Below are 23,303 nucleotides of genomic sequence, written 5' to 3' on the forward strand. Positions count from 1 at the left end.
GCTGAGTTAAAATCTCTAGCTGTGTGATGGTTGACTTACAGCAACAATGGGAACCTATACTCTTCTACTGGGATGCTGGGGCTTTTCACAAAAAAAATCAGAATTGTCCCTTTGTTTGTCAGGAGGTTTGGCAACTCTGCTTGTAGCAGCTGCCTCACAGGCTTTGGTCCCAAAAGGACTATCTAGAGATGCCTAAATCCTATTAAATCTAGGTCATCCTTTACTGCCACTGGCTTTTTCTGTCCAAACTGCCCTTCAAGGTCATTGTAGCATTATTTTCAGGTTATCATAATTAAAAAAGCCAAGTCTACTTTTCTTAAAATTGCTATAAATCCTTCAGTTGGTTTAGAATAACTTCACCAGGACTGAAACGATTTGAATAAGCAGGTTTCTCATTTGCAAACTAACCTCTCTTTCCTCTGACTATCACTTCACTGAAGTGAATTGATGGCTTTTGACTTCCACTAATACAAATAATCCATTTTTTAGCCAACCACATTTATTTTGTCTATTTATACACCAAGCACACATTTATCTGAAGCCAATGGCACTTTCTCCTCATTGTGAATTCTAGTGTGCAGAGAAAATGAAAGAGACTGATCTCAAGTTTAGAAAATCCAAACTCTGAGGAAAAAAAAAAATTCATGGAGGGCCATCTGATATCTCAAGAAATAAATTCTGTATCTCTTCATTCTGCATCTCTTCATTCTGCTTTTGTGCCCATCTCTAGTGTCTAGTCACATGTACAGTGAACTTTCCATACATGACTAGGCTTCTTCTTTATTCCTTTTTTTCTGATGTCTTATTGTGAGGTGCCATTTAAAATTATCTTAAAAAATCAGAAAGTCATACCATGTGTGACCTTTCTTTATTTTTCATAACAAAGATACCTGCCATTTGACCTTGTCATCTAGACATTTGTTGCTGTCAGCTTGGGATTCCAGAAAGGTTTTCATTTTCTTTGAAACACTGTCCTTCTCACTTTGGCAGTGAAGCAGTTCTTGAGAGGTCAGCATGGGCTCTTGATACTTGCACTCACAACAAACCAAAATTGTAAATTTTTTTTGCAAATCAAATACTGCATCAAATACTGCAGCTGTCTCATCATGTTCAGCCTCCTAGGGAGAATAACTACTGATCTTTTAAAAAGTAGAGAGCCAATCAAGAGATCTATCAGCTCAGCAAGAGTTGCTAGATGGAATTTTCTGGCCCGCATTATGCAGGAAGACAGACTAGGATGATCTAATAGGTTTTTTCATCTTAAAACTGATGTCTCTGGCAGCCATTTCATTGGAATCACCTGAAATTGCACCAGTTGACATTCTGACCCATTTCTTTCTTTCATCTTTTTTTTTTTTTTTTTTTTTTTTTCTGGGGAAGGAATAGTTTTTATGCCTGTAACTCCAATTAGTAACTTTGACTTTTTTCCTTCTTAAAGGAAAAGCGTACAGTTCCCCATACTCTGATACACAAAGATTAATTATTCTCCAAAGATCAGTAAGTTTTTTGAAATAGGAAAGGAACATATAAACGGAAAGGTCACAGATTTATCCTGTGTTGCCTCTCATGAAGGTGCCTAACACCTTCTGGAAACTCTCATTGTGTACTCAGTTGGTATGTTACACACATTTCGTCTCAGCATTTCTTTTGTTCACATTATCGCAGCATTCTGTTCTCAGTTACAAAACTGTGATCTTGAAATAGTTTATAATGGGATACTTAGATTTATTTTTAACATGCTTAAATATTTCAAATGCACTAAGAATTCTAAATCAAGCACTAGCTAGACTAGCACAGTTAGTTCACAAGGCATTTGAAAATAAATTCTTCACTCTGTAGTGAAGCAAACACATGCGCACAAATGTATATCTTACATACTGTAAAAATAATGGAATAAAATTGAAGTCATCATTCAAAAATACAATTTAAGATGAGGAAAAATATTAATGCTTCTGTCCCCTAAACAAATTGCAAAAATTATGTAGTCAAAGTTAAATGTAGAAGAAATGAAAGGTATGGAAATGTACAGTTAAGGCATCCAGACAATCTTAATATGGGCCAGTGTAATAAGAAAAATATCCATTAAAATCAATCTACATGGTGTTGTGCCTAATTGGTATTAATTTGAATTTCCAGACTTATTTTTCCTGTTTTTCTTTTCATGATGTCACTCAAAGGTAGAACTGAGATTATTTTATTATCTTATTGGCATGGAGTCTGGTTCAGCATGTTTATTTCTTTTTATTCTAGAGTGAAATAAATTATCAAGCCTAAAGAGCAGATGAGAAGTCACTCAAAAGAGAAAAAAGTTATATGGAGCAAAATGCAGAGAATGGGAATGAATACATGATACTATGCACTGATCTACTTTCCCTTGTTTTCTCTTCCTGTGATAACAAAATCAAACAGCTTTATGGACTATGGCCAGATATAATCTAAATATCTAATGATATTTGAGTAGAGTTAATAGCATTAACCCATATTCCCTAAAGAGGGCTTATAAGAGAGCAGGAGAGAGACTTCTTATAGGGATGTGTACAGGCAGCAAAAGGTAATGGCTTCAAACTGAAAGGAAATAGGTTTTGATGAGATATTGCCAGAAATTCTTTACTTTGGGGGTGGCAAGGCACCGGAACAAGTTATCCAAATAAAATCTGGCTGCCCCATCCCTGGAAGTGTTTGAGGCCAGGATGGATGGTCCTGTGAGCAGCCAGGGCTAGTGGGATGTGTTCTTGCACATGGCAGGAGGGTGATTTTCAAAATCACCACGGAATGATGAAATTCATTCTTAATATACAAGGTATGTATAAAATGACTATTCAATTAAAATTTTTAATTAGGTATAGAATAGTGGGCTATAATTTAGACATTTTGCAATTTCTGAATCAAAGTAAATAATTAAATATTACATTACAGCTTCTGGGAAATATTACCTACATTGTAAGCAGAAAGAGAAAAAAAGTTGAATATATTAATGAGGAGGTGCAAAGATTTATGCCTTCACTAAAAGAAACTGTAAACATTGCCATGATCAGATAAATCATTTTTATCTAGAAGCATAAAGAATAGGACATATGCATCAATTATATCTAAATTTTTAATAAATCTTGGCACATTTCAACTTTATGCATGCAAACATCTTGTCATCTTCTTGCTGTACTGTAAACTTCAAGATGGGTTTTTTAGCTAGTAGTCACCTGTTGAGCACCATCATAAGCCATTTATTTGGACTGTATTATAAAAAATACTGCAGTTTAGCTCACAGGTAAGTTAGAATTATGTTAAACAAATCATTTGTGCTCCCCTGGTTGCTTTTGCGTCAATGATTCCACAGCAATTTGCTCTTTTACTAGCTAAACAAAATTTTTCTCACCAGGTGCAATCTTTTATGTTTAGACTCATAAATAGTAAGTTTTTGCACTGTAATATATATTATATATATATTTCCACTTAGTGAGCTAATTCTTTTCTTAAAGTAAGTTTTGAAACTAAGTTGGTACCACAAACATCATCTGTTATGAATAATTTCTGTGATTTCATAGACTGCTGTTCAGACTTCAGTATTAGGATACACGGGGCTTCATTTTTTTAGGGGTAGAACCGAAACATAAACATTGGCATCATAAATCTCAACACTGTAGATGCAAACTTGTTTTGTCCTTAAAGCACAAGAATGTGCAGGCTGTCAGATCTTATTCTAATTGTATTTCAGTTCTTTGATTGTGTTGAGTATTTCAGCCTTGTGAGTTAAGCAACTTCACATTAACTTAGCTCTCATTAGTCATTTAGCTGCAACAGCAGCAACTACCCAAAAAAAGGGGAAGCTTAAACCATAATTATTCTTTTTTTTGTTCTTGTTTTTCTTTCATTTCTTCATTTAGTTTCTAGTTTTTTCTTATGAAATATATACCCCCTGGCCTGAAAACCTTTTCTCCATAGTTTTAATATTGCAGGTGCTCTAAAAATAAATTAGGGAAAAAAATAAATAAGAGAAAATAACAAAAAACCTCCAAACAACTCCAAAATCATTGATATCATAGTCAAGCATCTCTCGCTATTTTACATCAGAAGCCCTTTTTAATATTTAATAAGCTTACTGCTGTTCCTGGTCTTTTGGACTACAGTGCCATTAGTAAAGAAAACTGCCATTTGACATTAAAGGAATGTAAGGAATAACCAAACAAAGAAATAAAATTGCCTTTTATGAAAAAAACTGCGAGCTTTCCAGAATAACACTGGAAAATAATTTGCAAAACCATTTTTCCTGTTCCTTGAGGAACCTGGGTAGGTTCTGAATGTATATTAATAGACATTTTTGTGTATAACTCTTCATTTGCATCTTGTCACAATGTTACAATACTAAAATACTATTTAATTCAAGATAGGTGGCATTGAAAGAAAGAATCTCTCTTGTCTTAATTACAACTCAAGTGGAAAGTAATGAATAATGACCATGACCTAGGGCTCCTCATGATGTGAATGAACAGTTTTGCTATTAATATTATAATGATTGACTTATGGATTCTTCTTTGCATCCATGATGATCCACTATAACCTCAGTAAATACAAGTTTGCAGTTTCACACATGGTTAATACCAAAATATGGGTGCGTAATTCTGCATATCAGCCAAAAAGAAATATATTTAAGAACGCAGAGAAGAAAACACTTATTCTCTCACCTAGTGGTAGTTCCTAGGCATCCCTATAGTGACCATTTGACCATGATGTGCAAATGGATAAAGACATGTTATTAATAACAAAACTCTTACAATGAAAGGACAGGCCCCCCCCAGCCTTAGCCTAATTCCCTGTGGAAGGGAAAAGTTTACTCCTGAGACATGTATAGCTTGATATAAAATGTGAATATGTTGTCTTCCTCTGTTAATTCTGAGACATATAAACATGTTATCTAAAAACCATTATTTTATTAATTGTTATCATCATTTAAGTTCAGGTATTGGAAAACCTTTTCTCGTGTTGGCATAATTATCTTCCTTTTGAAAATTTGATTTATCTAATGCACTCTTGTTTCTGGCAACACTGAGGGATTTAAGCTAAATGATTTTTAGATATGATATATAATTTAAGTTAGGAACTTCAGTTCTGACACAGAAATAACTTTGGAAAGTCACCTTACTAATTAAGTTTTTTCACCCAAGGTCTTTCTTTAGGCAGGAAGGGTTTTGGTTTTTTAGCAGGTGAGGATGATATGTGAAACTGGTAGGTAAAACTCCTAGGTCAGTGCAACCTCTCTCTTAGGTTGGATCAAAAATATCCATTATCATTCCACTTATTATCACTGTCACATTCAATGAAAACCCTCTGTGTCAATAAATACAGAGACCAGTACTTCCTCAGTAGTCTGGACATTATAGCAACAGCAGCTTTACAGCAACTCAGAAGCCAGGCATATCTAGAACTTGGAGGAATCTTGAATTTCAAGAGTGACATCATCTGCACTTCAGTGTCATTCAAACCTAGATCATGTTTAATTTCTTACACTGCTTCCCTTTGGTCTGGTAAAAAACCTGCTGCATCTGAAAATACACAGTATGTGGCAGGGTACCAGAGAACTTGGATCCATCTAATAGATTTGTGAAGGGCTCTGGGTTTTCCAGCACAAGTGCTGACAGTGTTTCACTGGAAGCCTTGAACATGGACATCATTCATTTGTGATTTATTTGGTCTGTTGTGTGGGTTTGGTACCCATAACAGCCATTTCCTCACTGTTGGTATCTTGTGATCTGCAAATGCTACTTCACTGATGATCACTGACAGCACCTTTCTTGGTCTGCAAAGCTTCTTGTGTTCAGATATCAGTTTTTTCTTTTGTTGTTGCTGAAACATACTTTGCTCCCACCTCCCTCACATAACCTTGTAAAGAGGAACATCTGCTTTTGTTTATTTTGCCATTCATGTCAGCTGTGTTTTGCTGTACATTTTCTTGCCTTGGCTACATCCCAGCCTTAGTGTTCACAAAGGGGAGTCGAAGGGAACCTGATATGCCCTGAGCCAATTACAGCCCTGTCTTGGGGACTCAGCTGGCAGTTCAGCTGCAGTACATGGAGCACGGTATAACCCTGAGAAATGTCACCCATTTCTTCTCCAGGGAAGAAGAAATTGCCAGTACAATGAGAAAATGTCTTAGCAGACACCAGAATATTCGGAAGTAATTTTCTTGACTGACTTTTCCCGGTTCCTGTCATGAAGATTAAAAAGTTAAATTCCTATAAAAATCATTCAAGCCGCCCGAGGTGGCTGTCAGTGGGATCAGCTCAGCGTCTGTCCAAAGCAGGAACATATTAATTTTGTACTGGGGTATTTTAAAGGTCCACAGGAAACAAACAACAGTGCTGCATCCCTTGGGGTCATATTTGCTGTTGAACTTGGTCATCACACAATGGTCTTTCAATTTTCTCATGACGCAGGTAAAAGGTATCCTACTCCACAATACCTTCACCTGTTCCTGCTGCTAAACATCATGAGTTTGCAGAATGAAGCCTGGTTGGCACACAAGTGTCTCCCTGCAGAGAAAATGATGGTAATGACTCCCTGCATGCTGCTTTTGGTACCCACACAGTGTGTCATGGCCAAACATGAACACAGGTGAGAGCAGATATTATCCAGCACAAGGAAGAAGTGCCCTCCCCATTGCACATCTGTGGCACCAGCCCATGACACCTCCCTGGCATGTGACAGGACTGGCCATGATGGTAGCACTGCCTGGGTACAGCACCTGTGCCTGGAAACATCACAGACAAGTCATGTCACTGTTTTAATGTACTCACCTGTCCAGGTTTGAAAAGGAAGTGAGTTTTTTGGGAGGCTGTGGTCAAACCAATGGGTGCTCAGATTTGAATATTGGCACCTGGTGTGGCCAGTGGGGACATGGATACATCTTTGACAACACAGGGGGTTAAAAGCAGTGAACTCCCAGGGGAACTTTCTCTTGGTTCCAATCCATGGAAGAGGTCAGAAGAAGTTGAGAAGAATCCTAGGTGGGAGGAGATTATGGACTTATCTCGAGTTTTCATTCTGAGTTCTGTGTGTTCTTTTTTTCATATTGTAAGTTAATAAAGTTCTTTCCTTTATTCCTAAGCTGGAGCCTGCTTTGCTCTATATCTGGTCACATCTCACAGCAGACATATATTTTCATGGGGGCACTGGCATTGTGCCAGTGTCAAACCACGACACGACCCAAAACCTGCTTATTCCAGGTAAATGGGGATGAGACTTGATTGCTTTTTAGAAAAATCATGTTCCATGCACTGGCTGCAGAAGAGGGAGAGTGGTACTGGATGCCCCACTGACCCTCAAGTAGAGGGGACCAAAGGCATTTTCCAGGAACAACCTCATGTAATGCTACCAGGTCAAAGCATGCTTGGTGCTTAAATGGTCTGAATACAGAAATTAAAAATATTAAAACTCAGGTTTCAAATAATGCAAGGAAAATGTCATCTGGTCACTGTTTTTATTGCAAGTGTATTTTAAATAATTTACTAACTGCTTCATAGGAGTTAGCAGCCGTTTACAGATGTGAACAAGTAAAATTATACCTGGAGGATAAAATATGGAAAGCCTCAATCTCTGATTAAAGCCGTAACCAGCTGGATCTGTGCAAGTATGAAACCCCTGTATCCTCATTTCACACCAGCAACTTATAGGAACCATATATGCATTCATTTGACCATGTGGTTGTCTGTACCTGTCTTAGAAAAGTGGAATGTCTTATAGTCATTGCTCACACCACAGCCAGGGAGGTTTCTGGGTTATCTCTCTGCCTGCAAAACCTGCAGCCAGTTGTGCCAACAAAGAAAATGGGGAGCTCACATCAGGTATCTCACATCAGGTATCTGATTAACTAAGGTAAGAACTTCACGTAAACTCACACTGTTTTAGATTTCAGGTAGCTTGCATGTCATACTTAATGTAAAAAGAAAGCAAAATCATATTCTAATGATACTTGATCCACGGTCTTATAAATATCTTCTTACCAGAATTGTTTGAACTTTTTGTGGCTAGTGTTAAAATGTGTTTTTAATAAAAAGTGTCCAGATATCAAAGATAGTAACATCAGAAAATTGCATGTCACATAACTCTCTACTCATAACACCTTTCTGTCCTTATGTCTTGTAAGCCACAGAAGGAACTTCATGGGTCTCCCCATGGTCTCCAAAAAGTCAGCAGAGTAGACATGGTAAGGTACAAACAGAAAATATATGCAGACACACTCCAGAGATGCAGTGGCTCAGAGCTGGGTACTAACAAAAACCAGCATTAGAAAGTTTCACACAGAGTCCAAGAAGATCAGCAAAATTGGCTGTACAGAAGAGAAGGGAAAAAGCCTGGATGCACATGATCCTGTTCCAGACAGCAATTGTAATTATAACAATGCATAAGCCTTAGGTAAATGCATAACATCTTAGAAACAATCCTGGGCCAGGGATTTCTGATTAGAACCAAAAAGTGCAAGTACAAGTAATAAAGAAGATTTTTTTCAGAAGGAATGTTGTTTCCTTACAGCATCTCCACAACATTAATCCCAGACTATTGACAGGGTCCACTCTACATTAAAATCAGCAGTTTGGAAATTAGAAAAAAAATGCTGTGTTGGCTTGCAAAGGAAATGTGATTTGTGAAGCTCTCAAGGTTTCAGTCCAGGGGTTTTGTTCTAAATGTGCTGCCTACAACACTTTGATTACTCAGATGAAAACAAAGTGCTCCTCTAATGTGACATGTCATTTTGCATAGTGGTTTTTTTAGGTTCATTGCTCTGATTATTGTCTTTCTAGGAATAATACCAGTGCCTGCTTGAGATCTGGAAGATTAGCATTAACAGGATAGAAAAGAAGAGGGCAGCTGTTTCATGATGGCATTTAAACAGATGATCTGTCTGCTGCCTAATCCACATATCATCTACATATCCAGTCAGTACAATGCAAACTGCTAAAAAAGTTTATGTGAGAAAACACTCCAAATGTAGGTGTGTTTGCTCATCATGCTGCCTCTCCCACAGACAGAATTCTGTTTCATAATTTTACTAGCCAGCCTGCTTCAGCTCTTTATGTAGGATAGTTTGGCTCTAAAACGACAATATCTACACCTGTAAATTCTATGTAATATTAAATTCTCAGGCTTCTGAAGCAGAGAAAAGGCCTTTCTGGTTGAGCTTTCACACTTTGGGGTACTTATTTCTAATGACTCATAGAGTCTTGTGAAATTCTCTTGTGATAGGCACAGGCACAATTGTAGTGATACCAAATTTTGATGGCTGTAAAAGGCTCCCCAGGGATCAGGAGCTCAGGTAGGATTTAATTGCAGTGGGGTCTGTAAATCTCAGGAACTCTTTGTAATCTCAGTCTACCATGAAGTCTGCTGTCTCTTGCTTACCACTATTGCCAGGTGTGAACATATTCTCCAGATGAAAACCATCTTGTGATTGAGTAAAGCTCACATGTTGTTGTGGTTGTGGTTGTTTTGTTTCTCAGTTTGTCTTAACAAAATCATCTCAATAGAAAACATAACCATAAGGAAAAATGTAACCAGATAAACAAGATTATTTAGGGCAAAGTAAATGTCAGTAAAAGAATGGAACAATAGTAATTTTCACTCAAGTGGAAAACTCTTAATTTTACAGCATATTTCCAGGACAGGAGATTGGAAGCTATTATAACTTACCTGCATTCAGTGCTTTGGGTTCTGTACCAGCCGACATTGCCATGCTTTATATCTTTTCAGAATATAGAATTTTGCCTGCTGAGAAAGCGTGTAACCTGGATTGACTAAAGTGTGGAGCTGCACACAGACATCAACTCATTCCTCCTTAACTCCTTGCAGCCTTTTTGAGAATTGCAGAGAATTGCTGCACTTTAAAAGCCTGTGTACCTCTCTAAAAATCTCCAACCCTCTTCCTTTTTACTGCTTAATCAAGGTGAACAATTATACTAATGGATAAGAATTGTGAGCCTAATGAGTAAGAATTGTGTTTTCCTTTCTGTAATGATTCCTTTACTTGCAGCTTTATACAAAGGGCTCCTGGCTCCAAAGAAACCCTGGTAAACAAGGCAGACAAAACCAGGCTTCATGCTGTGAGGAAACCCAGTTGTTTATGTTGGTATCCTTAGTAGATATTTTCTTTAAAGCATACCTTTGGTTTAACAACATTTAAAATTCCGTTTATTATGATATTCTCCTCTTGTTCCTTGTGCTTTTGTTAAATTTTAAGAAGTTGCTTGAATAATGCATGATATCCTATGAAGCACACAGTAAATCTGTTAATCGATGAGTATGAAATTAGAGTTGAAAACAAGATAAAAGCACCTTTTCAGTTATGTACTCCATATCCCTGTCAGAAAGTGATTTTTTTTCCTTCTGTAATCATCATCACTTTGTTCCATTTCATTTTCAGTATAGTAAGAACTGGGAATTTCATCACTGCATTTGTGGGAATGAATTGGAATTTAGTCTTTGTCCAAATCCAGCATTTTGCCAAGCTTTTTGTACAGTATTTAAATTAGATCTCTTGAATATACCTCCAACAAATGATATTTTGTATGGCTTAATTCTATAGAAAAGTGTCGACTCTTCCACTGGCATTAAATTTCTTCAAATGCAATCTCAGTCTGCTATTTATGGCTCAGAAATCTGTGCGAGTTTTGCGTCCACACAGTGAGAAACTCTAAATAATTAAAACTTAAAATGCTTTTCAGAGAAGCCTTTTGGAATCACATCTGTTACTTCGTGTAGGAATTTTCCCTCGCAGATGTTTCTTTTTTTCCTATTTCTTTCAGGGTGCTAATGGCATTACAAGCTTGTCCTATACCAGACACCATTAATAAACTAAATCTTCATGATAAGCTTGTCCGGTCACAGGAGGACACCTGTGACAATAGACAGGATGTGACAGATGCTCTGCCCCAACCTCCTCCAGTGGGTGCCATCTTTCACCTGGTGTTTTTGTACTGCTCTGGCATAATAGATGGATGACATAATTTAAACACATCATAGAATAATTTGGGTTGGAAAGGACCTTAAAATCACCCAGTTCTGAAATCCCCTTCCATGAACTGGGACACTGTCCATTTGACCATGTTGCTCTTATGCCAGACTAGCCAGTAATTGTCTGTTTCCTTTGGATCAGGAATTGCTCATATATAAACATATATACTTTTTTGTGTATTTATATACACAGAGGCAGCACCATCTGTGAATATAGAAAATCAGAACAAAATGCTGTCTTCAGAAGCATGTGCTGTATGAAGACAATGAGATAAAGCATTCCCAAGAAAGGCCACCCAAACCAGAAAAAAACAGGCAGCATGTCTGTGCTTTGAAAACTGTATTTTAAGGAGTTTTGTGCAAGTAGTGGGGAACTCCCCTTGGCACTGCTCTGGCAGAGCATATTGCTGCCTGTAAGGCACTTGTTGGTGCTGGCGCTCAGTTTCCTTGCCTTAATGTTGATGATCTTACAGAAAGTTCCAGGAGCTCTGGATGAATGACCAAGGAAAGAGAAGGTAGGAGGGTTCTGTGGCATGTCCTATTCCAGACCTGCTCTAGTCGAAGAAGGGAGAACATATAGTACAGAAGGAAAAGTGCAAAAGATACTTGAGAGGGAAAAAGAGGCAGAAGCCTGACCAGGTTTCAACATCATACACATTCTGTGGCCATTCCCTGGCAAATGTGTCCCTGAGTTCTGTTCCTCCCCACACTGCTGGGGCAGCACCTCCTCATGCAGCTCCTGTCCACCTATGGCACATTCTGTATCTTCCTACGCTCACATGGTCCTACCTGGCTGCCCCAGGGAGCCCTACACTGACCAAAGCCAGCCCCCTTCCCCAGGCAGATCCCTGATCCCAGACAGTCTGGTCCTGACCTTCAGCCTCCACCAGAGAGGCACCAGTCTGATGTGGGCTCCTGTGGGGAAGCAGGATGGACTCTGTGGTTATTTTGGAACCAGCCTGAGACAAACAGCTGCAGTTTCAGGCTTTCTGCAGATTTCTTTCATGTCTTCTGAGTGTCCTTCTGGTTCCAATGGCATCCTTTGTGTGACCTGAGGGGAGCCCTGGTTGGTGTGCTCTTTTTATGGGTGTCTGTTTAGACACCTCTTCCCCAGCATACACACCACCTGTAAGTATTTGCAAGTGGATAAGCAGGTGTCTCACTCAGGCTTCTGCTATCCCTGGGCTCACTCTTTTGTGAAAGTCCAGTTTACTTGGTGTAGACTGGCTCCTTGCCCCTGGCCACAGAATTGTATGGGTCCCTTCTGCCTCTGATTTTTTTCCTTTTCTCTTATTTACAGGCCATTCATCTTTCACCCAGCTCTTGGGTACTTGTACAGATTGGACACTGGAGAGATCACCAGCCTTTGGTGGTGACAGTTTTTGGAATTTTTGCCAGACTTCAACATTAAACTTAGTAAAATTAATTGTGCAATACAGCACTAATCCAAAAGGTTTTGTGGGAAGCACAGGGCAGTCACTAAATTACAACCAATAACAGTTTTACTAGTAACAGCTTCTTGTGGGAATATGTGTTCCAGGGACAAAATCCTTCCTTAACCTCACAGCTTGGGCTGCAGTGCAAGGATTACTGTCAAAAGACTAATATCCTCTCTGAGTTAGGCAGAAAGGGAACAATTTGATAGAGGCTTATGTCTGAAGAAGAGTGTTTTCCTGAAAAGCTTTATTTCAGAAAGAATATACTTAAACGTCCTTCTGTATCTCAGATATTTCCATATGCATTTTCTCCTGGAAGTATTTTTTCTCTCTAGGAGTTCTCACTACAGTCATGTCAAGCTATAGAAAACGGCCAATACAAAACCCTGGGTGGCACATATTCTTTCACCCAGTTATTCTCCTTTTTGACTATGTCCTTGCAGCAATTTTCACTGTTCTCCTTGCCTCCTTCCCCTTCCCTGAATTGCCACTTAAACAGTAATCCTCTTCTAACTCTCTCTCCCTACAAAGAAAGGATGCTTTTCTTTACTTTTTCTTTACCAGGTAAAGACAAGCAAATACAACTCAACAGTTAAATGTAACAAAGATGTGACAGCTTGTTTGCAGTACCACATTTCTACCATTATAAGACCCCTTTGGCAATCAGAATGTATCACTTGGGCTTATATGAGTCCAAATGACACCTCCATTACCCAGCACGTTTTGGAGAGCATTTTGAAAGGTGTGGGTATGCACACTATGGAAAATGTGGAAAAAACAGAATAATCCAATGTGTCTTTAGGCTGCTTTCTGCTGATCCCTTTCATGTGTGCTTTTCAGACAACAACAGGGATCAGCTCATGCATTGGTTAATCTTTTTTTTCAGTGTGCCCCCTCATGTCCTTCTGCCTGCATGGTCAAGAGCATGTTTGCATGACCAGGGTGTGTAGGAGTTCCTTCTGTGGGACCTGTACATGTCTAACCACAATGACAAATGTTTGCACAGGCCATCGCTCAGGCAGCTGAAATCTGCGTGTCTGGGAACTCCTGAGGCACCTGAAATATCAGTGACAGAGAGATGTAGGACAGAGGAAATTGCTTTAGTGGAAAAAAAAGAGAGCTTTAAAATATTTATGTAAGCTTACCTAATGCTACAGGTTGGGGGGGGGTTTGGGTTGGTTTTTGTGGTTTTTTTTTGTTTGGTTTGGTTCGGTTTGGTTTGGTTTGGTTTTTTTTTTTTTTTTTTTGGTTTGTTTTGGTTTTTTTGCTGTTTTTTTAATTTTAATTGTGAATATCTACTGTTTAATTGTGAAAGTGAAAATATTACTCAAGGTATATCTGTAATACCATTGTGCAGTTATGAGCACATCACTTTCTCAAAGTACTTTCCTGTGTCTGCATTAAATTGCAAAGAAGGTACCTCGTAGAATTAGGATAGCCCTTACATGTTTGTTAAGATAAGCTTCTTGCTAAAAAATTACCTCCTGGTGAATAATAATACAGCACTAGGAAATAAATTGAGAAGTTATTCAAATTTTCAATCTCCAAGGTGACTATGGCACAAGATACCAGCTATTTTTGAAGAGTAAGTGAAAGCTTTTTTAACCTGCTGGAATGCACTGAAAATGCTGAAGGAAGTGGTGGGTGAGGGAGAATGAATGAGTATAATAAAATTGAGAACAAAGAACTCTGCTGAAGGTCTTCACAAGAGACTATTAAGAAACTTTAGTGGTCAGAGGTTAGATCCTGCCATGGATTAAAGTGGTTAAAAGATAGACAAAGAAGTCAAAATAAATAACCAATTTTTCAGAAGAAAAGAAGGTTAATAGTGAGTTGCTCCAGAGCTGAGCATTAGGAATTACCAGTCTGTTATGAAATAGGTGTACAAATGACCTGGAGGAAGAATGAACTTGAGCAATTGCACAATTATTTCAGGTAATCAGAAAAAGATGGGCAAAGTCTGGACATTTTCAAGACATGATACACTTAGATTGGAAAGTTTCAATAGATAAACCATTAAACTGTGAGTCAGGAGGTGCTGGTCCCAGAGTATAGCCAGAAGAAAATCAGTAAAAGTATTTCAGTTCACATTGCCAATATGCAGTTATGATTTTTCAAGCTGTTTGCACAGATCTGCTTATTCTGACGAAATTTGTTTGGTAATATAATAAGATGGTTTAGTGTTAGGATTTAATTTCTATTGTAATTCAGGGACTTATGCAGACAAAAAACTTAGCCTGGTGATTGAAGTGACTACCTAGTCTGTAGACATTCTTTTCCTTATTTGGATTTTGCTTTGTCTTTACTTCACAAGAAGGTGTAAGAGCCATCATATGACTTTTAACTTTTTTTTTTAATTGATATTTTGTGTTGTATGTCTAATGTTGGTTACAATTTTATGTTTTTTTCAGTAGGAAAATGTTCATGGTCTTGATTATTGTGAGAAGTTGATTTTTGAAAATTTGGAAAGCCTCAACTTAGGAAATAGCAAATGTAGCCTTTGATGGAATTTTCAGCATTGTTTTTTTTGTCTGAGTCCCAGGAGATATCTGAAATCCTTCATTGATCTTTAGTCACACACTTTCAAGAAATACTCATTCTTATAGCACAAGTTTCAGAGGTGGGGTTTAAAATTAATAGCTGGATTAAGTCTCTGCTCTTGCAGACCATAGATTTGAGGTTTAGCTTTCACCTGGATCATTCTCCAATCCGAGTCATTGAGGTTGTATGAATGTATGCACACTCTGAAAAGGGAGAAGGGGCTGTTTACCTCTTTTAAAACCTGACATGATTTCTACCTAATTGGAACACAATTAACACAGAGCTTTAAATCACAAGAACTTGTCTTGACTAGATCAGAAAAATAACTATTAAAAATACTTCTACAGGTAAGAGTTGTCATGAGACCTAATTGTATCTGACTAAATTTAGATGAGTAATTAAAAGACTCTGAGGTTTGAAGACCATGGTGGAGATCAGAGAAGAGCAAGAATGTGCTGAGAATGGAATATGGAGGGAGTCTGCAACTTCAGCAGGGACAAGTGAGGATGCTTAGAAGACACTGCAGTAGGTAGCCAGCCCTGCCTGAGCCTGGCCTTTCCTGGGAACCCTTTTCTAGGACTGGGTGCAACTTCTGCAAAACAGGAAAGTGGTGTAAATTTCAGGAAACGAAGAAAGCCTAATGGGGCAGGGCACAGTGTCAGAGGTGCTGTATATGAGTGTGTGTGTGTGCACATACAACTGTGTGCCTGTGAAATCTGGGTGGTTTCATTTCCATCACCACCACAACTTTTCTAGTTAAAGAGGAGGTGCTGAAACTTGTACTGCATTGACCTTAACAGGAAGGCATGGAATTCCTCTGTGCTTTGAATTTCTTGGAATCTGGCCATGCCTCCACAAGATGCCTGAGGAAAATCATGCAGATTTTATTTCTGAGTGTTAACAGACTGTGTGCAACCTGGTTTCCACACAGATAGTCTTTCCTTGAGCTTATTTTGTGTGGGATGGGATAACCATTCTTCACTGACTTACTTTGCCAGTTCTTGTACTTTTCTGTTTTGGATCAGCAATTTTATGACATTAGGTCTTGACAATGGATCATCTTTTACTACAGGTTTTATTGCTTGCATCAAAATAGGTCAGTAAAGGTTTTGAGATGCCGTGATAATTGAAATGATCAAAATATGCAAAAGAACTCATTATGTCTGCTGGTATGCTGTCAAAGTCAGAAAGCTAAATTAATAAAAAAGGGAGGACATAAAATAGCCATTTAATGTAATTGCATCCATTAGTGGTATAAGATGTCCTTCACTTGACACCCATTTGATGTTGGTTCCTGGTCCTACAAAATGGACTAAAAAGCTTGATATAAAAATACCCAGTGGCTCAGATGAACATTACAGGTCTTCAAAATAAACAAATATGAAAAAGTTTAACACCTATGGTGTGTGGTCCTTAGTTACTACAGGGATTACAAATACGTTGCATTCTGCTTCTTCTAGGTGATCCCATGCATTTGAGTGTATTTACAAGATCATGGTAAAAAAATATTAGTCAGGGTAGGAAGGGTCTCATTTCTAAGTGATAGGAAAGCTTCAGACAATTGATGGTGTATGCAAAGATGTGGAAAATTTTTATTAAAATGAAGGTTGTACAGATATACACCTGTGCTTAGACATTACCCTTTCCCTGTGGACAGCTCTACCCGCTGATTCTTCCCATCTCATTCCCACTGTACACTGTCAGAGGAGGCTGAAGAGCAATGAATCTCCACTGAGCTTTACCTATATGATGCCTGAAATCTCTTGGAGGGAAAAAAGAAATTAGCATGTCATGAAGCCCTTCCCTTGGCAGACAGTTAATGCCTTCTTGTACTGAGAACAAAATAATATACTTTATATACTTAAGGAGTATCTGGCAGACCAATATAATGTCAAAATTTTCAACCCCTGCTGAGGACATGGGCACCCAAGCCCCAGAGAGGGACTGCCTGGAAGGGAGGGAGGGAGCAGTGTCGCAGTGTTTGATGTTGAGGTAGCTGCCCCCGATTGCAAATGTGCTCCTGGGACCTTCCAAACACCCTCTGCTCTTCTGTGATTCCTCTTTGCTGTCTGTCCATCCCTGTGCTTTGTAATAATTCTTTTAGATAGTGAAGAGTGCTCCATTCCCTTTTTCATGCTTGTGAAGAGCAGAACTGGAGATGGGGCAGATGTCTGGCAAAATCACATTCCCCTCTAGTTTAAAGAGACTTATTCTTTTATGTTGCTGTTAATCCTGTGCCAAGTATTCAATGAAGAGAGTAAAATTCAGCTTTTACAATGGCCACTGGGAACTTGTCTTAAGGGAGGTATTCCCAGAAACACAAAAAATAGAGAAACCCTCTCCTTCTTTTCCTCTAGAGATTGTTTGCAGTACACCTGAATACTCAAAATACCCAGATACTTCAGTCATATCTATCCAGAAAAGAGCCATATCTATCCAGAAAAAGGTTAAAGGGATACTTTTTCTAATATTTATATAGAAACTGTGAAACTTCCTACTACAAATTAAAAGGTTTGCAACATTTCTTAAAGGTTTGTTCATTTGGGTACTAATAGTCATCTCCAATTTCAGAGAAAAATAACAGCTCATCTCTGACATATCTTCTAAGAAAAATGATACTTCATTGGAATTTCAATAGGTCTGAACTGTCACTATTCTCAATAACTTGGGAGTAAAGCTCAGTCAAGGTCAAAAGTAGCTTGGACCTTTGCAGAGCAGAGGGTGTGTTAGCACGAGTTGTTAATGAACAGAAGTTGTAAAAAAATGGCTCTTTTGATTTTCAACTGTCCTAGTCTTCCCCTCTCATCTTGATTTTTCTCTTCTTTTTCTCTTCAGTCCCAACATTTCAATCTTTCTCCTCTTGTTCTCCTAAGATGCAAAGATTTCTGTTCCTGCCCTAAGGTCTGTGCTTGATGTATTGGTTTTGCCCATGTCAAACCTAAATAGGTGAAGCCATTTGCCTTTTCTTCCTCTGAGTATGAAATCATCTCTTTAGGCATAGCTGTCAAAACACAGGCTCCTTACTAAATTGTCTTCTCGGAGGGTTTTTTCCTTAATGTAATTATTGCAAAGGAGATATGCATGTATGCAAAAAATTGCTGTCTATGGTGGTGATTGGACAACCTGCAGGAAAGGAGGAATGGCCTCTGTCTGAGTACAACTTGTGCAAAGCTTGTGCTCTCATTAGGGACACATCTCCTCCTCTAGGTTGGTCACCTTGCTTCTGGCCCTGCCTCACAAAGTGATCAAGAGGCCTTCAGAGAGTTCTAGGTTTGAGGGTTAAATTGAGGTGATGAGATGTTCTCGCTCAGAAAAAGAGATGCTCTCATTTTTATTAGCTTGATTTGTTAGAATAATAAAAATCTGGTTTGGATAACTAATAATAAAAGAGAAGCTTATAAAGAATTAGGAGAGGTAAAACTTTGAATTTCTGTACAGGCAAAACTGGAAACCAAGGAGGACTGAAGAATTTGAGCGTGTCAACAGATTGAAGGAATTATTCTGGCAAACAGAAGTCTGTATAGCCAATTCTTTCCACATGTTTATTGCTGATATTTTTATACAGTAAAGTGTTGGAGTTTACTTATGAAAGAAAAGCACTTTCATATCACTGCAGCCTAGTCATTTTTCTTTGGGAATGTATAATCAGAATGGCTTTTACTGAACCTTTTAATGGGTGATGGTAACAGAGTATTGCTAGGGGTCTGAACTGTGGTGGGGTAATGTGAGCTTTGTGGTATGTTATGGTATGCAATGGCAATATATGGGCTTTTCCCTCCAGCTTAGTTGCTTTTAATGAAAAGAATTACAATACAGGTGATACAGTTGAAGTTATATCCTACTTGTCAAATGTAAAAGCCTTGTACTAGCACTGAGATATTGTAACTGATGACTTAAATGTGCTGTACTAGAATAGCATACCAATAGGCTTGTTTTTCATTTGTTTTGTGTGGGACAACTAGTTGCTTAACCAATCCATTATTTCTTACATTGATTGAGCGTTTTGATATGACATTTTCTTTTATCAGTCTCCTTGAGCTGATAAACAGGCTTGTTTGCAATAAAGGAAGGATTCCTGCTTTATTGTAGTGACTAATTGTCTGTCTTTGGAGTTGTCAGGAACTCCTTCATGCTAGTAAATGAAAGTAGACAGAAAATTCTAGAGCATCCTACAGCACTTCTACAACTGTCAGCATTAAAGGTTCTGCTTCCAAAAGATGAGTTTCCATCTCATTGCATAGAAATCTTACATGGGAGGCTTTTGTGTCTTTCCAGAAGATAACAAAAAAGATACAGTGATGTAAAAAAGCTAGTTCTGAGAATTATTTTTATTGGGTAATACCTTGACTACTCCTCAGCCTTCTAAGTCTTTCCAGAGCCACATCAACTTCTTTGTTCACCTCTTTTCTTCTGACTCTCTTTCATTGCATCTTCATTTGCTCCACAAAGCTGTTGCAGGTGGGCAGGCAGTAAAGCAACAGGTACTGGCCTCTATTTTCCTTGCCTTATGATTTTTTCACATCTTTCAATCCCAGTAAATATCCCTCCCTTTCACTGTAAACCTGTACATAAGTCATCAGCCGGGTGATGAGTTTGTTGCCATGCTCCTCATTTCAGTCCAACTCTGGTCATATCTCCTGGGTCTGTGGAGAATTTTGTGATTGTTCATACAGAGACAGCTTGTAACAGCAGTTCCTCCTTTCCAGTAGGAAGCTGTGAGCTCCTACCTGGAACAAAATTGTTCACTGGTTAAGATAAGAAGACACCAAGCCCTGCCCTATGGAATGTACAGTCTGAGTTAATGGCAGGACTGAGACTGGCAGTGATTAATGTTTGGGACTAGAGAAGGGAGTTGAAGTAACAGTAAATAGCATGGGGACTAGCACACAGGTCTGCATCTGCCCATCTCTTGTCATCTGGAAATATCCCTTGCTAGAGTTATAGAAATGGGAATTGATTGAGGGTGTAGGGTGCAGGATTTGGGACTCGTTGAGCTAGGGGAGATCTGTGTTTAGGGACAGTTTAAGGAAGCTTTGGAATGCTTGGGTGGCATCATGGTAGAAATTTTGTAGATTACAGATCTGCTTCACTCTGTGTTTATTTAAATTATAAGTGAAGGTGGAACTCTGGATGAACATCTTCTTAACACATACATCTGAGTGTGAAGAAAAACCAAATCCTGCTAAGCTCTTAGATTTGGTGATATAATGGGCTGGGATTCATATGAGGTGATTGTGTATTGTGGGTGAAATATTTCTCTGTCCTAAGGGCAGGCATAGAGCCTATGAACTGTTGGAAGTCTCAGGAAAGCTCTCAGGGTAGGGAGAGATAGCTAAAGCAGAGCCTGGGCCTTCTGCTGACTTTCTGCATGGGGTAAATTTTAACATATGCAAAAAATTGAAGTCTTTGATCCACTTTAATTTTGTTGCCTTTCTGTTTGGCTACGCATCTCCTCTTTTATTTTAGTTTGTTTTGGTGGTGCGTAGTGGGTTTTTCTGTTTGTTTTAATACTGAAATTGATCTTTTTCCCTTTGGCATGCATAATATTTGTTTTTTTCTAAACCAAGAAGACCTAACCTTTCCCTTAGGCCTTGGAAATGTTTCTCTATGTTTATTTCTAAAAGACTTATTTTTTTCTTGCATCTTTTGCCAAGGTAGAAAGAAATTCGGAATACAGTTTGCCTAGGAGGGCTGTAAACAGGCAGACACTGCAACATTCCTCTGAAACGCTGCTGACCACCAGGAGATGCTGAGTACCTCAGGTATGATCCAATATACCAACTGCTGTGTTCCTATAGAGTTTTCCGACTTACAGGATTCGTTGCCTATTCCTGTAGGCTTCAGGGATATAATTCTAACTACAGTTGGATAAATGAATACATATAAATTATTTGACCCTCCCTTTCTCCTCTTAATGGACCACTTTTGATTTTAGCGCATATAAAGATTTATGGACCATCCCGGAGAGTCACCCAGGTTGATAGTAGGTACTATCTTCAAAAATTTTTCATGAGTTCCTTGTTTTTCTATCTGCAAATGCTGCCTGAATCACAGTAGCTGTTATATAATCTTTCATTCAACATCCACCAAGGGATTAACACAAATAAAAGGTGGGAAAATAATGAATAAATGTGGAAAATATAAACATGAAAAATCTTAACTAGTGCAAATATCCGTGAATATTCAAGGGTTGTAGGCACTAAGGGATGCATTTATTAGCTGTCTGAATTTGAATAAAGATTTGCAAGCAACTAATTTTCCTAGTGAATAGCTAGCTCAGCCCTTTAACCTTTCAGGGAAAAAGGTGAGGCAGAACAAAGAGCCTCTTGAAGCAAAGTTGTGCTACAGCTTTAGCTGACTTTAGGAAGCTTTTGAGCAGCACATGGCATTATGCAGCAAGAGGACACCAAACATATGTGCTTTGGAATACGTGTCTCTTATCTGAAAAGTGTTGCTCCACATTGTAAATCATATCCTGGCAGAAATTAGAATGAAGGCAATTCCAGAAGGAAAAGAATTGTGCTTCACAAGTTAAACTTGTATATTACTTATTTGGTAGCCAAATTTAAAACTATTTATTGAGTGATGACTCAGGTTTTTACCTGTGATGTGACTTGAAAAGGCTGGAATCTTATTGAAGTAATTTCTTTAATGGAAGAAAGATGGTGCTATTATAAAATGTGACAGTTAACAATATCTTTGGGTGGGAGTGAGAGAAAGAGTCTGCAACAAAATTACTTAACTTTGCATAAGAAATTGCTGGCTCACATTATGAATTCATAAATATAAACTTGCAGGGGGGCTAGCTCATTAAATCAAATAAAAGCAGTGGGGGGGAAAAAAGAAAAGCACTGAGAATCACTTTCCCTACTCCAGGCCCACGGGAAAAGCAGAACCATGTGAGGTGGAACACATTCTGCTTTCAAGCTTTTGACTCCTTTATGTGTGCGTTAATAATTTAAATAATTTTGAATGCATAAAGCCAAAATTTCAGTATTAGACAAAGCTGGCAAATAATTTATCAACTGCAGAACAAATAATTACCTTTAATTGAAAGGAATCTTTCTGCATCCTGCAACAATAACCTAATGACTGGGGCTGATAATAAAATTACCCGACTTCTTTAAGCCAGATCTCTAGAATAATGTAATATTCTAAGATTTACATTATTAATTTATTTATTCTTAACATTCGTTTTTGTATAATTAACTGAAAGCTATATAGCTACATTTTCTCCCTCCTTCTGAACTGTTGCACCGATCTACACCTCTGTATGTGTACAAAGGCAAGGACACATGGCTGTATTCCCATATCAGGACACCTCTTACTTCCCTGGTGTGCATTGTGTTATTTTATTACATTGGATTGTAAGCTCCTGACTGTGGATTTGACTATGTGACCCTAACACTGGCAAATGGAACTCAGTGAGACTGCCTGAGTTCACTGAGATTACTCACCCACTTACTAACACTAGGCATGTGCACAAATCATCACAAGATTTAGCAAAATCGACAACAGAAAGTAAACACAAGAAAGAAAGAAGAGAGAGAAAAAATGGTGATAGATATTTAAACATCAGTCATACACCTGCATAAATGGCTTGTTGGAAGAAGCAGCTGATCATTGCTCATGGATATAGCTGTTGAAATTTGCAAAAATTTGAAATTATTTCCTAACAGTAAAAATAGGATTTTGATTTTTTTTTTTTGTTACTTTGATTTTGTTTCTGCACTGGATTTCATTGTTCTGGTGGCAGGCTGCTTTTGGAAGGACAGGGTGAACTTTGCAGGAGACTGAAGACCTCTCGACCACTGAGTCCTGCAGCAGTCCAGGCAGCAGCAGCCCAAGCTTTATGATTGTCCCTGGCTAACCCTGAATGGGACAGTTAAGGTCATGGTACATGTATCCCAGCCTGTGAGCAGTTCTATTCCTAATCTCTGTGAGTGAGACTGTAAGAAGTGCTAGGATGCTCATTCTACTGATTTTTACTCTGCTACTTCTTGTTACATATGATAGATGGAATGATAAATACCTGCAAATAGGAGCTTACATCCACTGGCATCTGGGTTGAGGCCACCAAATCTGACCATTATGACATGTCACTGATTTGCTCCTTCATCAGTCCTGTGGAGCTAAAACTTTCATTTTCCTCTAAGGCAAGAGTGAGTGGCAGTTCAGATTGATTTTATGCATGTGAAAAGCAGGAGATGTAAATGACAGAAAGGTTAATGATAGGATAGATGATCTTTTAAAGCTTTCAGCTATTAGCATTCTTTCAAACTTTCTATCATGCTTCAGATAAATGATTCAGGGTTTTTTTTAGCTGCA

The 23,303-nt window shown here is 38.3% G+C and overlaps 1 long non-coding RNA gene across 1 annotated transcript in view; it reads left to right on the plus strand.

Annotated features, from left to right (window-relative positions):
- Window positions 1–23,303, plus strand: part of LOC139587453 (uncharacterized) — a 99,108-nt gene that overhangs the window by 67,136 nt on the left and 8,669 nt on the right. Inside the window, exon 3 of the long non-coding RNA XR_011678400.1 lies at window positions 20,634–20,737. This is a non-coding gene — a long non-coding RNA (uncharacterized lncRNA). The remainder of the gene's footprint in view (window positions 1–20,633; window positions 20,738–23,303) is intronic.

The sequence above is a fragment of the Agelaius tricolor genome, unplaced genomic scaffold, assembly GCF_023055355.1.
Source record: "Agelaius tricolor isolate 1412-34295 unplaced genomic scaffold, bAgeTri1.0.p SCAF_2, whole genome shotgun sequence".
NCBI lineage: Eukaryota > Metazoa > Chordata > Aves > Passeriformes > Icteridae > Agelaius > Agelaius tricolor.